The 14,367-nt window shown below is 44.3% G+C and overlaps 1 protein-coding gene across 1 annotated transcript in view; it reads left to right on the top strand.

The window, feature by feature from the left end:
* The window catches only part of LOC146809362 (insulin-like growth factor 3.L), a 112,945-nt gene that overhangs the window by 45,720 nt on the left and 52,858 nt on the right, over nt 1-14,367 (top strand). The window lies entirely within an intron of this gene.

Genomic DNA, 14,367 nt, shown 5'->3' with positions numbered 1-14,367 from the left:
GATGGAATCACGGCTGTAAACTGAAATCACTTCCTACAGAGGAGACTGCAGTAAAAGAACAAAATGAAGGGGTTCCTTTTGTCATAGAAATTGTGGTTAGTGCTCTAGAAAGCAAAAATTAGGACATATTTTCTTATTAGCTCTGAAATATCTTCCTACCACATTCTGAAATACATAGAAGAAATTATTTGAATTGCGCTCGCACTTTACTTCACTTACCTTTGTTCCTCACTTAACCGCACTGCTCCCCGGTCCACCACGGGTTGTCCCGATTGTGGGGAGGGAGTACTCGGCAACATTTCCCACCCTCTTCTGGGCAGTAGACCGGAGGGGGCAGAGCTTCGTCACTACTTGGCCCACATGCCACAAGCTTCTCGCAGCGGACGCGCGCAGCGGGAGCGCCACTGGCGCTGAAGGCGCGCCAAAGGCAAGCCCATCTGCGTCCGTCCGCATCCGCACTGCTCCCTGGTCCACCACGGGTTGTCCCGATTGTGTGGAAGGAGTACTCGGCAACATTTCCCACCCTCATCCGGGCAGGAGAAAGGTGGGGGCGGAGCTTCTTCATTACTTAGACCACATGCCACAAGCTTCGCGCAGCAGACGCGCGCAGGCTGAAGGCAAGCTGAAGTGCTTTTAGTCTTCAAAAATCATAAATTGTTGCTAAGCTGTTCTTTTAAAAATCCTGAAGAAATTCTTTTAACTGCGCTCGCACTTTACTTCATTTACCTTTGTTCCTCACTTAAACGCACTGCTCCCCGGTCCACCACGGGTTATCCCGATTGTGTGGAGGGAGTACTCGTCAACATTTCCCACCCTCTTCTGGGCAGTAGACTGGAGGGGGCAGATCTTCTTCACTACTTAAGCCCACATGCCACAAGCTTCTCGCAGCGGACGCGCGCAGCGGGAGCGCCACCGGCGCTGAAGGCGCGCCAAAGGCACGCCCATCTGCGCCCATCCGCATCCGGCCAGGGGCCACAACCCCTGCCCGTTCCCTGACCCATATTAGATCCTATAGCCCACACACCCTACTCAAACAAAGAGGAACGACACTTGACAACTGCCGAAACTCGTGGAACATAGCAGTTGAACACATCGACTGTCCACACTGTGGGTTTATCTTCTGGCCGTCCATTAAGGCACAGAACCCCCTGCAAATCGTTCCATTATAAAGATGTTCTTGCTAAACTGCAGGTCGTTCCCTAAGCATGCCACTGAAATCGCCTTACTATTGGAGGAACTTAAACCTGATGCCCTCTTCTTGACGGAGACATGGCTTAATAACGAGTCCGAGACAGTCCTCACTCAAAATCTCCCTCGCGGTTATGTCATACAATGTGAGGACCATAAGGAAGGCAGAGTGGGGGGCTTAGCGATTGTCTTTAAAGACCATTTTAACTGCCGCATTTCCCTGGACCAGGTACCAGACTGCGAGAGTCTTTTCTTCTCCATTGACTTCACCCCCACTATCACCTTCTCAGGGCTATTAATCTACCGCCCACCCGGGGCCCTGGGTCAATTGCTCAATACCCTCCCACTAACCATCGCTAATCTAGCCTGCTCGCCATCCAACTTCACAGTATTGGGGATCTTAATATCCACCTAGACAACACATTCGACCATACCACTAATGAATTGACAATGAGCCTCTCCGCACTTCAGCTAAAGCAGCCAGTATCCGAACCCACCCACATCAAAGGCCACTTACTTGACCCTGTTTTTAGCAACTACACCGAACTGACATCAGGAGTACCGACCCCGCTACCCTGGTCAGCTCACTTCCTGATTCCCTTGACCTGGGAAATCCCGGACCACACCCTCTCACCCAATTCAACCTCACGCCAGGAACGCAACTGGTCTAAGCTTCCCAGAGAACTATGGATCTCAGCCCTCAAAACTTCCAGACCTAACAGGGACCCTAACCCTATTTTATGAGAAATTTAATTGCTGAATCCAGAACTCCTTAGACAATGTGCTCCCCATAAGGCACACCCACAAAGAAATGTAGAGCAAAGTCGTCCCCTTAGTACTCCCCAAAGTTACGGGAACTCAAACAACACTGCAAAAAGTTAGAGAGGAAATGGAGACAAATCCATGCTGTCTCTAGCAAATCCGAATATAGGGAGGCAATAAAAACCTATAAAAGCGAAATTAAAATTGCTCAAGCCGCCTTTTTCGAAAAGAAAATCAATGCAGCTTCTAACTCTCCCAAGGAAAGAGTTATGGTAAATGCTCTCCTAAAAAAGCCCAATCTTGACCATAATAACCTGAGCAACTACCGCCCCATCTCCCTCCTTCCCTGGCTGAGCAAGATTTTGGAAAAATACGTCAACTCAGTACTGGTAGAGTTTCTAGAAACCAACAATCTACTCCATCTTTCACAGACTGGTTTCTGTCCCCAACATGGGACCGAAACCGCCCTCCTCGCAGTAACGGAGGAGGCGAGGAGGATCTTGGATCATTGAGGTTCTGCGGCAATCATTCTTCTCAACCTCAGTGCCGCATTTGACACTGTAAACGACGAAATGTTGATTCTGAGATTTGGGAACCTGGGTGTGTCAGGCAGTGCCATTGCCTGGATACAATCCTTCCTAGCCGAACGATCCTTCCATGTCTTTGCAGGCGATGTTGTCTCCAAACGGATGCCCCTCAGCTGTGGTGTGCCTCAGGGCTCTTTCCTGAGCCCCACTCTACTTAATATTTACATGAGCCGCTTGGCAGAGATTGTCCATCCATTTGGCATAAAAATCATCACCTACGCTGATGACACTCAGCTTGTGGTGGCATTAAACCACCCCGAAAAATCACCAAGCAACCTAGGAAGCTGTCTTGAGGAGGTTGCCAAATGGATGGAACTCTCTTGCCTAAAGCCTAATGGGGACAAAACCGAGCTTATGCTTCTAGGGAACTCCCCCTCTTTTAACTCGGAGCAACTCTGGCCGAAATGCCTTGGCTCCGCTCCAGTCCCCAAAGACCAGATCAAAAGCCTTGGCATCTGGCCGGACCGCTCCCTGAGTTTCAACTACCAAGCGGCAAAACTCTTGGCTGCCTGCTATGGCCTGGTGAGGATGTTACATAAAATACTCCCCCTGCTCCCATTTCAAGCAACAACAAGCATTTGCAATGCAATAGGTCTCGCATTATTAAAGTTTGAGCTATTGGCATTGCTAAATAATGCAACACCAATAGCTCAAACTTTAATAATGCGAGACCTTTCTGCTTTGAGAGGTCCACTTGCAGTTCCCTGGAATAAAAGGTACGGATTGAATTAAATGCATTCTGTGTGCATGCTAACTATTCATTGGAGGCGGTAAAAGAGTGAAAGTATTTTTAGACTGCTGGAGCCTGAAAAGGGCAGACAACCTGATACTGGTTTAGACAGGCAGCATTGCTGTGCAGTATTTTTTAAAGATTGACTTGCGCTTCTTTTAGAGCCATGCGTATTTTTCAAAGTTTTCCTTCATTTGTTATTGTTCTGTTCCATGTAACTAAAGAATCATAAATGTGTTCGTCCCTTTGCACCTCGGGTTTCATAGATGAGCTTGTTAACGTGTAATTGTGCATTTTATGTCGTTTTTAAAAGTGAAACTTGGCTGTGTTTTTAGCAGTCCCATTATTTGTGTTTTAGCCTTCAGTGTGTGCCTTGCAGACATGTCACGTTCGTTGTGCTTTCCTGCAGCTCTTCTTTGCAAGACCAGACGATAGCAGTTGTTTTTTGTGTCTGTTACAGACAGCTGTCTTTTTAAAGGTATTTTTCAATAATGGGATTGTGTTATATGCTGATTCACACACTGACCTCTAAAGCTCTCTCACCTCTGCAGAACTGCACGTCAAGCTGCCTCTTGCCCATGGCTGGGGGACATGAAATGCAAGTTCTCATTCACAGCTTAGGGGACAGTGGGATTTAGACAACAAGCGGGACTGAAAGCTATTGCAAAAGTGATCGCTATTGAAAAAAAACAGGACCGCGAGTGGTGCACGCGCGCCACAGTGAACATGTGTTTTCAATTATCGCGCACGTGTCTGGGCATGATAATTGAAACCACATGGCCTTTGGTGCATGTAATAGACACCATTAGGCCATGGGCGGAGCAATGCTTCCGTCTTTGGCCTATTGCGTGCCGTCTTTGGGAAAAACACACACTCAAAGGCCAATCGCGGAAGCCAAAAGGAAAAGCCCACGCACGAGTGTGTGCGATTCCAGGCTCCGTTTTAAAAAACAATACAAAAGGGCTCTCGCCTATGCGAGCAGTGCTGCGCTCTGCAACGCAGGGCGCGAGCCCTAAAAATCCTGGTCCAAGGTCTTATCCTCTCCCACCTGGATTATGGGAATGCCCTGTTTCTAGGGGCCCCAAAATCCGCCATACGCAAGCTCCAGATAATTCAAACTGCGCAGCTAGCACGCTCCTCCAGACCCCCCAACGACAGTCCACAGCTCCCGTCCTAAGGAGCCTCCACTTGCTACCGGTCAGGGAGAGAATCCAATTTAAAGCTATGTGCATTGCGCACAAGGCTTTCTGGAAGAAGGGCCCTATAATCAGCCGGTCCCTGATAACTCCATACCAGCCCAACAGGCACCCCCGCTCAGCATCCTCTTCCCTCGCCCTACTACCTAGGATAAAGAGAGCTAGATGCGGCGGACGCCCTATCTCCTACAACTCCGCCAAGCTTTGGAATGCTCTTCCCCTACGCATGCAGACAGAGCTCAATCTCCTACCCTTTCGCAAACTTTTAAAAACTCTACTTTTTAACAATTGTCCCTAAAACCGTGGAGTCCTTTCTCCTGTCTGCGTCTTTCTACAGCGCTGGGATGCCTCAGGGTAGCCATCGCGCTATATAAGTGTTTTTTCATTTCATTTAATTTCATAGAAACATGCACTTACCTCCTTATTGATCAAATAAAGCTTTCCCACACATTTCTAAAGAACAAAAAGAGTGTTAACATTCTGATTTTATAACAAAAGTCTGGCACACCATAACACCATCTTGATGGAATCATAGCAGTAAAACTGAAAGGAATTTCCTACAGAGGATAATGCAGTAAATGAAGGAATATGGGGGTTCTTTTTGTCATAGAAATTATGGTTAGTGCTCTAGAAAGCTAAAATGAGAATACATTTTCTACGAGTTCTCAAATATCTTCCTCATCCATTTTATTCTGAAATGCAGAGAGAAACATGTACTTCCAGCACCACCAGCAATCTGTTATGTTCCATATAGGTACCCTAATATAGGCCCGGGTAATATCATACACCTTCACCTACATTACCTCCCTTATACTACACAGTAACAAGCCTTTAGGATTGAACCTTTACCTAGTTCTAGACCTGGGTGCAGAAGGAGGGTTTCTCCTGAACAATAGCGTCCTATAACTTTATCAATAGACTCATACAGTATGCATGAATATTCATGAGCGTTCTTGGAAACCAGGCACGGGCTACACCACCTTCCCCACCATACCTACGTACAAGGTTCATCCCATACGTCATCCTCACATCCAACAATGGCTAATACATGAGACAAGGGACAAAGGAGCCCTAGCTACTTTCTGTATAAATACAGCACATCTTACTAGTGTTAGCTAGAGGGAACTGAGACTTCCAGGCAGACACATTGACCAGAGACACTGAGGCTCCTGCATGCAGACGCTCCAGCTGACAGTGGTCTAAACATTCCTCGCAGGGCGTCCAACTCGAAACCAGGATGGGCTCCTACATTCTCACACTCCAGGTAATGGGGTTTGACTAAATCCTAGAGGGATTATTGGCTACACACCTACTCACATGCTAGGTACACTTAGGTACATCTAGACAGGCATCGTAGGAGTACGCGCACTTTTATCCTACATTTTATATTCATGTGTTTATTCATGCTTATTGCAAGATGGTAGACCTGTACTATCCTTTTATATTTGTTGTACTGCTAATCATATATCTCTGCTACTGTCTAATGGTTGTTGCAGCTCATATATTCTACACAAGAATAACAACTGTTCCATAAATCCTTATTGAAATGCCCAGACTGTTTATTCTGTGTATCTCTGAGACAAACTAAGTGAGCACGGCTGACCGAGCGAAAAGTAGTACATTGTTTCCACGATACTGAGGGATCAGGGTTGTCATGTTCTAAGGTTGCCAGAAAGTATTCTGTCCCCGATAAGAGGAGACACTAGTGGCACAGTGAGCTAGCTAATGCAAACAGGCTAACATTCTCGGCGGGGGTGCTCAGAGTCAGTCTGCCACCAAACCCACAGTTTATATTATCCAAACGTGCAGGTCCTGCATGGGTGCTATAGGAACTACACAACAAACCTGTCAGTTAACAAACTAGTAATCAATTACAGCATCACCACAGAGTTCTGATGAACAACTAGAGTGCTAACATTTTGCATTTAACATAAAAGTATGGCCTTCTTGGGTGCCATTTCTAGGGTTGAGACTGTGTAAGCAGCATGCGCTAGCGCATGTACTCTTGATTGCGAGACACTATTGTGTACAATAAGGGCGCTTGCAGTCGCCTATTGCTCATCATTCGTTGACTTAATGGGCACTCTTTTTTGATGCCTCCTAATTAGCCAGCGTGTGCAATACCTTCACATCCTGTTGTTCTGTGTAGCATGGACCAAGTACAGATTTATTCACCTTAATTAATGTCACTCCGCTGATCGCGCTGTAATTCAAGAACTTTTTCCATTGTCCTTGCTTCTTAGCCCCCTCCAACCCTGCCTTCATAGCGCTTTTAGCCCTGTTGCATAGCTGAAATTTATGAAAAAATAGTGCTGGGAAAAAAGTGCTATGACCATACATCTCCCATGAGAGTGCTTAAGATGTATATATTCAATCTCATTTTACAGTATGAGGACGCTCACAATCACAACGTATTCAACTTCATTTTACAGTATATTGTCATAAGTAACGTATTGTCCAAAAAGCGCAAAACAGAGACATGTCCATAGGAATTCTAATTCACTAAATGATCAGCTGTGCTGTGGAATATCAATCTACGGCAGGTAGGCAACTAAGGATTGCTAAGAAAGGCAACAATGCTATCTGCAGGAATTGCACTGGAAGCACTTTCAAATAAAATGTCAAGACTCTGGCGTCTCAAAACATGGGCAGTGCAGCAATAAAAGGGAAGGGTGAGTTTACGGGGACCAAGGGGTAGGCTCGTCACATCACAACGATATTTATTGGATTGGCCTGTTACAGATAATCAGACACCACAATATAGTGTTTTGTGTTATCCACCGGAATCATTAAGTTCTGCAGTTCACACAACATAACTGGCATTTAGCACAGTGATGATGCACGTTAGTGACAGGTATAAACATGTAAAGGGCTTTACTGCTTAACCCAACTTCCCCTTTTCATGCTGCTTTACCCCCTCCAGCTTCACCGTCATAGCGCTTTCCCCCCAACTTTTAGCCCTGTTGCATGGCTAAAAATGATGAAAGAGTAGCACTGTGCTGCATTATAGCGCTATGGAAAATCCGCTATGGACAAAGCGCTATGAAGCCCAGCACTGGCTGCGTTATAACTAAGGCTCCCTGGTTTCTGTTTTTACAGATTTTTACAGATGAATACAGACAGAAAACAATGTGTTTTCTGTATACATTTATTTTTAAAAGTGGATAAATACAGAAAATTGTGCTGCTTTTAAGTGACTCTTCGTGCTGTCTTTCATGAATTTTAGCCCAGCAGCTTAGCAGATGGACAGCATGGGAAATTAAATAACAGGATGAAATTTATCTAAATAACGTAATATGTCCATATACATTTGTGGTATAATGCTAGTATTTACCAGTGGATGTATTGTTATGTTATGTTTGGCAGCTTAAATAGCTAAAACACGGCAGACATCAAAGTATTAATGCGAGTCTATCCGTTAAATAAATATGGAAATGTACAGTTTTCAACTTCATTTATACGCATAACACGAAATAAATATGGATAAATACAGACGGAAATGTTAAAAAACATAAATACCATAAAACTGGGAGCCCTAGTTATAACGCTTCCTTTTTTCTTTTGAATTTAATGCTTCTTCGTAGAAGCAGGCTGAACTAAATGAGCATTGAGATGTTAAGGCAGGCATGAAATCAGTAGGATAAAAATGTGAGGTGAGGTATGGGTTTTTATCAGGGATGGGCGTAACTAGCGTAATTCTTTCTAGCTTAATTACTCGTAATTATGTCAAAATCACTTGTAAGCACGGGTAATTACATGAGAAGCATAATCCAGAATTTAGAGCTATTAGTGCAAATGCACCTTCACTCCTAAAATTTTGCCATAAGGAAATAGCACTAAATGCTACAGGACATGAACAGTAGTAGCCAGCAGCCACTTGCTCTCTCTTAGTTTGTTGTTCCTGTGCTCCTGCGGTAGGATTTTTTTTGCCCCAAATTTATCTTAATTACTCAAGTTGGCATAGTTACATCAGAAGAGCAATGCGTAATTACCGAAATTACTTCAGTTACTCCAGCATACTTAAAATGTTTGCTAAAGCCTAGTTTTTAGTCATTTGAGGCACAATGTATTTATAATGCGGCTAAGCATAGTGAGAGAGAAGCTTGCATGAATACAGCATCCCCTTTCCACATCAAAGAAGAGGTTGTCTGCAAGGTCTAGCGTCACCCCAGACCCTTCATCCAGCATGCAATAGGATGTGGGCTGTGGGCTTGCTCTGGCTAGATCCTGTGTCCAACCCATCGCATGTTGCCAACCTTTCACTGTGCATGGACTTCAGCCATCTGCAGTAGGGGGTTGGCCATAGGACTCACCTGAGGTCAGGCCGAGCGCCTATTGTTCCATGACCATCTAACTCCCTATTTGCTCAGCTATCAGCCCTTCACAGCAAAAGTTGACCAAGGGATCAATCTTTCAGTTTTATTCAGTGGGAGCTACCCCCACTGCTCCCATCCTTTGGGTGAATACAAGTAAAAAACAAGTAAATAAGAGAATGGCATCAATAAATAGTGTCTAATTTGTGAAATATCCACTTTCTTTTGCATCTTTCGAAATCTTCTAGAGGTTAAGGACCAAGGGTAGTTTATGGACAATGTGCCCTATTTTAACAAAACCTGAATAATATAGACAATCTTTTCAAAACTGATGTTGTGTACGGCTATTCCCTTTTAAACTAATTCACATGGTCATTCATGTGGCATTTCTGCCTCTAGTTTAAATCTACTAATCACCATTCTGGGGCATACCACTGTAGGAAGCTGGCTCTATATACTATACCAAAGTAAGATATAGTGTGCACAGAGGCCAGTGGAACCCCAAAGGTAGACAGAGGTAAAAGTAGATAATACCTTACTTTCTATTTGTGGTAGTGTGGGCGAGCAGTAAGGCTTTATCAGAGGGTAGTGTTAAGCATTTATTGTACACACTCAGGCAAGAAATGATTTCACACACTCAAAGACTGAACTCTTTGTTTGTATAAATATATTACTTTATTAGATTTTATTTTATACAACCAAACCAGGCCTGGGTCAGGTAAGTATAATAATACTTTGCAAGATTTATGCAGTAAATTTCAGTTGAATGCAGGTTCAATGCAGTTGGTTGATTTACAGGTAAGTCAACAGCCAACATTACTTTTCAGTTACTTTGTAGATTACAGTGTAGGTTACTTCTTGGATTACTTTTTAAGTTACTTTTGCTACTCAGTGTGATATGCCTAGATATCAAACTGGGACATGTCCTAGACAAAAGGTAAGTAATCCAGCTTTTACACATTTGCACTTTCTTAGGGTTTTCATACAAACCAACTCCACACTTAAAAGATTTTTCACAGAAAAGCAGTCAATGCAGTCCTATGGGAGAAAACAGTGTTATCGGTTTACGGGTAAGTATTAAGTCTTGGGAGTTGGTTTCATGGAGTTAGAAGCAGGGTTCCCCAAGGTAAAGATGCACTCTCAAAGCACCCTCAGCGGCACTAGTGCAGTCGGGTGCAGAGTGCTGAGGCCCATTGTTATTCAATGGGGGATAGAGAGTCTCCGGTTGGTGACAGCTCACGAGCCAGCCACAAGGTTGTGGGAGCAAAGTTCCTGGAATTAAGATCAGGGCAAGGTTTGGCGTCGGGTGCCCTGTTACTTTCAATGGGGATTCTTCTGTTTGCAAAAGCACCGAAGGCTCGGGAGGAAGATCTTCTGGAGGCGACCACCACATGTAGAGGTAAGTTGGGGAGCTGGGGGTTGCCTAGACACTGTTGGTTGGGCCACCCAAGGCCGTGGGGCATCGGGTGGGGAGTGTCCTTTGGCAGATCTGGTTTTTAGCAGAGCGGGTTTTCTTACCAGCTACTGGTCGCAGTTGGGGGGGGGACCCTCTGGATTGAAGCTGCAGGGGTCGGCTGGAGGCTTGAGACAGGTCAGTGGTCACCGGATTTCAGGTCAGGATCGCCAGGGTGACCTCCTCGGGGTGCTGTGCCACTCGAACTCATGCCGTCGGTTTGGGAAGGCAGGATAGATCTTTCGGGTTGTTGGGGGCTGCTTACTGCAGGACACACCGGGATTTCACTGTAGTCAGAACAGGCGGGTAGGGCTGGAGCCAAGTCAGTTGGTGTCCTCCCCTTCTTCAGCACGGCTCTTCGGACCTTCTTCTTATTGTCTGAGGAGGCAAGGTTCAGGGTTGCCCCTAAATACCAAATTTAGGAGCATTACAGGTTGGTACAGGTCGGGACCAATGGGTCCTTTCCTTGGGGTGGGTAAACCCCCTAGTGTGCCACCCTCCATCTGCATGATGGCGGGGACTGAGCGTTGTGCTTTACCACGCCTCCCCCACCTGATGAGTGGGGTTGGCAAAGGTAGGCCACCTCTCCTCCTAACTTGGTTTTCACGCCGATTCTTCCGCCCAAAGTGGGGGTCAGAACCAGTGGGGGCCAGTTACTGGGAGCAGCAAATGGCTGTTGTAACGACTTGCGTTGTAATGGCCACGTTGTAACGGATGTCTCCCAAATATAACGGGTGGTTTTCAGTGGTTTTGTTAGTTTAAAACTGTATGTTCTAATTATAATGCCACTTTAACCATTGGTAGTTTCATGGAGTATATATATTAATACAGGTGAAGATCTACACAACTTTTTATAGTACTACTGAATTATGAGCCTTTAGGTCTTTTAATACTAATTCTACTTGTTACCCTCACTCATTACGAGGATTTTAGTGTGTGCATTTTTAATCGTTCTTTTAGCCTGTTCGTGCTTTGGTTTTTACCTAGTTTTTAGGTCTCGCCTGACCCAGCGCATGCGCTGGTCTGGCGAGACTTATTGAGAGGGCTCCAAAAAGTGCTACCAGGCCAGCCTAGAGCTACAGTGCATGTGCGCGGGCGCGCGCGCCGCACTTTACCGCGAATACTTTCACTTTCGCGGCCCCACGGCCGCTTTGATGTTTGATCGCGATCACTTTCACTTTTGTGGCCGCTTGGCATAGCCAATAGGTCTCGCTTTTGGGACCTTATAAGTATTTAGTTATGCAACTGTTGCATGGCTAAACACTTATAAGGCCCCAAAGGCGAGACCTATTGGCTATGCCAATGCTTGTTAACCTTCTGGTTGGGATTGGGTTTTTATCAGGGTCCGGGGTCAGAAGTTTTTAGACGGTTGTTAAGGTGCCACACTTTTATCTTCTTATATTACAAATTCAGTGTTTTTTGGTATTATTTGTTTTTGATGTTTGCCTTGATTATCGGTTATTCGTTGTATATTCTTGCCTGGTTGCACATGTCATATGTTTTACCGCTCCTGTGGTCAATGATTGCTGCTCTAATCTCCTTTTGCGCTAATGCGCTTGCACTTTAGCTTTTGATAATGTGATGTTTTAAAACCTCATTATATCCTAACCATTTTAGCCCATTTTTTGTATTTTTACTCCTATCTTTATTTTATAGATTGATGATATTTATTGCACTATGCACTTTATCACACATTGGACTATCTATATTATTAGCATTTTTTAAATCCACTATCAGTGGTTTTGATTTATTACATAATGGGCTTTAGGTATACCCTAGCGACATTTGGTCCTTACACGTCATGAGGTTTCCCATCACAGCACATTTGTTCAAGTAATGCCATTTGGTTTTAAACAAGATTAGATCATGGCTGGTAACTTTATACCATGCTTTATGGCAGAGATGTACAAACTGCCAGAGTTATACGCCATCCGCTACGGTCTCTCCCTTTCTCTCTTTTCTCCTTCCCTCTTTTGTTTACACACTCTCCTTTTTTACTCTTGGCCCAGCTATGATTCGAATAGCGGCCAAGACCTATGAATATTCATGAGTTGTTTTCCACTAGCTCACTTTGGGTTTATTTTTATTTGTATTATTTTTGTCATGCCTCCTGGTTTAAACTGAAGTTCTAAACCAGTAGACTATGGTCGCTTATGTATGATCAGATATTACTCATTCAACCACTATGGTTTTATATATATATTTGTTAACACGTGAACATCAATTCATGTATTTCTTATGTATAATTCTCCAAGATGGAGTGTTCTTTCTATGTGTCACTGCTGACTTACATTGGGCTTGTAGTTTGTTTTTCATGTCCATTGTTTACTGTGATTGGTTGAGCAAACAGGAGGGTCATTTAAGTACACTGTATATATAGAAAAAATGGTTCCGGGTGTGTCATGTGATCAAGGTTGTGGCAACACGACCGAAACGCGTCATGCCAAATCATCCGAAATGAAATTGCACTGACAACTATACCAGCACGCTGTGGTCTGTACCTGTGTTCCTGCACGTGTGAACTTATGGATTTGTGATTCCTCATCTATCTCCGGCAAAACACGGCTGTTTTTGCCTCTACGGACCCTCCCTGTGCTTTTGAGGCTGGCTTCACTCACGGCCGACATCGCGGATGCGATACGTCAGAGAACCCGAAAGGGATTGATTTCGAGCCAGCCCCCCGCAGCCGAGTGAAGAGTGCTCGCTGTGTCTCGGCGGTTTCCCAAGCGGAAAACAAAGGATAGCCGGAGTCGGAGGATGCCAGCGGATCCATCGGATCCCGTCTTGGGGGTAAGCCGGGACTCTCTGCATACTCTAGGCTTTTTGCGGGTAACTGGGATTGTGCTGAGCCATACGGGATTTATGCCACAATATTGGGGGCTAAAAACCTGAAGTGCTACAGACATTTTATTTCGGTTAAAGAATGTCTTATTTGGCAAACGCGCTACGGAACCGAGAGGCCGTAGCAGATACTCTGTTTGATAACCTCCCGGGGGGAGTAATGAGAAAGATCCTCAAACCACAGGTGATGTTAAAACCTTGCTCAAAAATTTGGAGAAACTCCTACGCACGGAAATGACTAAATGGTGGGAAAAACGATCGCTAGAAAAATATAAAGAGGTGGGACGTGTGCCACGAGGGTTAAGGGTACTAATTGCCCCCTCATTCGAGAACCCCAACCCTTTGATGCTTAAAGAATGGGCGACCATTAATCTTGATGCCTCATTAAATATGGTCTCTATATTAATCAAATATGCGGCAATTGACAGAGAAGAAATACTAAAACAGATTGAGATTTTTAATGCTACATTGGCAACACATGATCAACAGGAGTTCATTAGCAAGAGCAGAGCTGAAATTGATTTGCGCCTCCAAAAACATGAAGAGACAATTAAATTGCGCAAAATATTCAAATTCACAAGGGATAAAAAAGACTATGAATCAGGGAGGATTTTTACATTTGCGCGGAAATTCGACATAGCTAAAAGGCAAGCTATGGGATCAAAGACACCATCAGTCTGTACAACCACTCTACGAAATCGCGATATAAGTGATATGGAGTTCAGTTTATGGACAATGTGCCCTATTTTAACAAAACTTGAATAATATAGACAATCCTTTCAAAACTGATGTTGTGTACGCCTATTCCCTTTTTAACTAATTCACATGGTCATTCATTTGGCATTTCTGCCTCTAGTTTAGATCATGGCTGGTAACTTTATACCATGCTTTATGGCAGAGATGTACAAACTTCCAGAGTTATAAGCCATCCGCTACGGTCTCTCCCTCTCTCTCTTTTCTCCTTCCCTCTTTTGTTTACACACTCTCCTTTTTTACTCTTGGCCCGGCTATGATTCGAATAGAGGCCAAGACCTATGAATATTCATGAGTTGTTTTCCACTAGCTCACTTTGGGTTTATTTTTATTTTTAGTATTTTTTTCATGCCTCCTGATTTAAACTGAAGTTCTAAACCAGTAGACTATGGTCGCTTATGTATGATCAGATATTACTCATTCAACCACTATGGTTTTATTTATATATTTGTTAACACGTGAAGAACATCAATTCATGTATTTCTTATGTATAATTCTCCAAGATGGAGTGTTCTTTCTATGTGTCACTGCTGACTTACATTGG

The sequence above is a fragment of the Triturus cristatus genome, chromosome 7, assembly GCF_964204655.1.
Source record: "Triturus cristatus chromosome 7, aTriCri1.1, whole genome shotgun sequence".
Lineage (NCBI taxonomy): Eukaryota > Metazoa > Chordata > Amphibia > Caudata > Salamandridae > Triturus > Triturus cristatus.
This window is presented reverse-complemented; position numbering and strand designations above follow the sequence as displayed.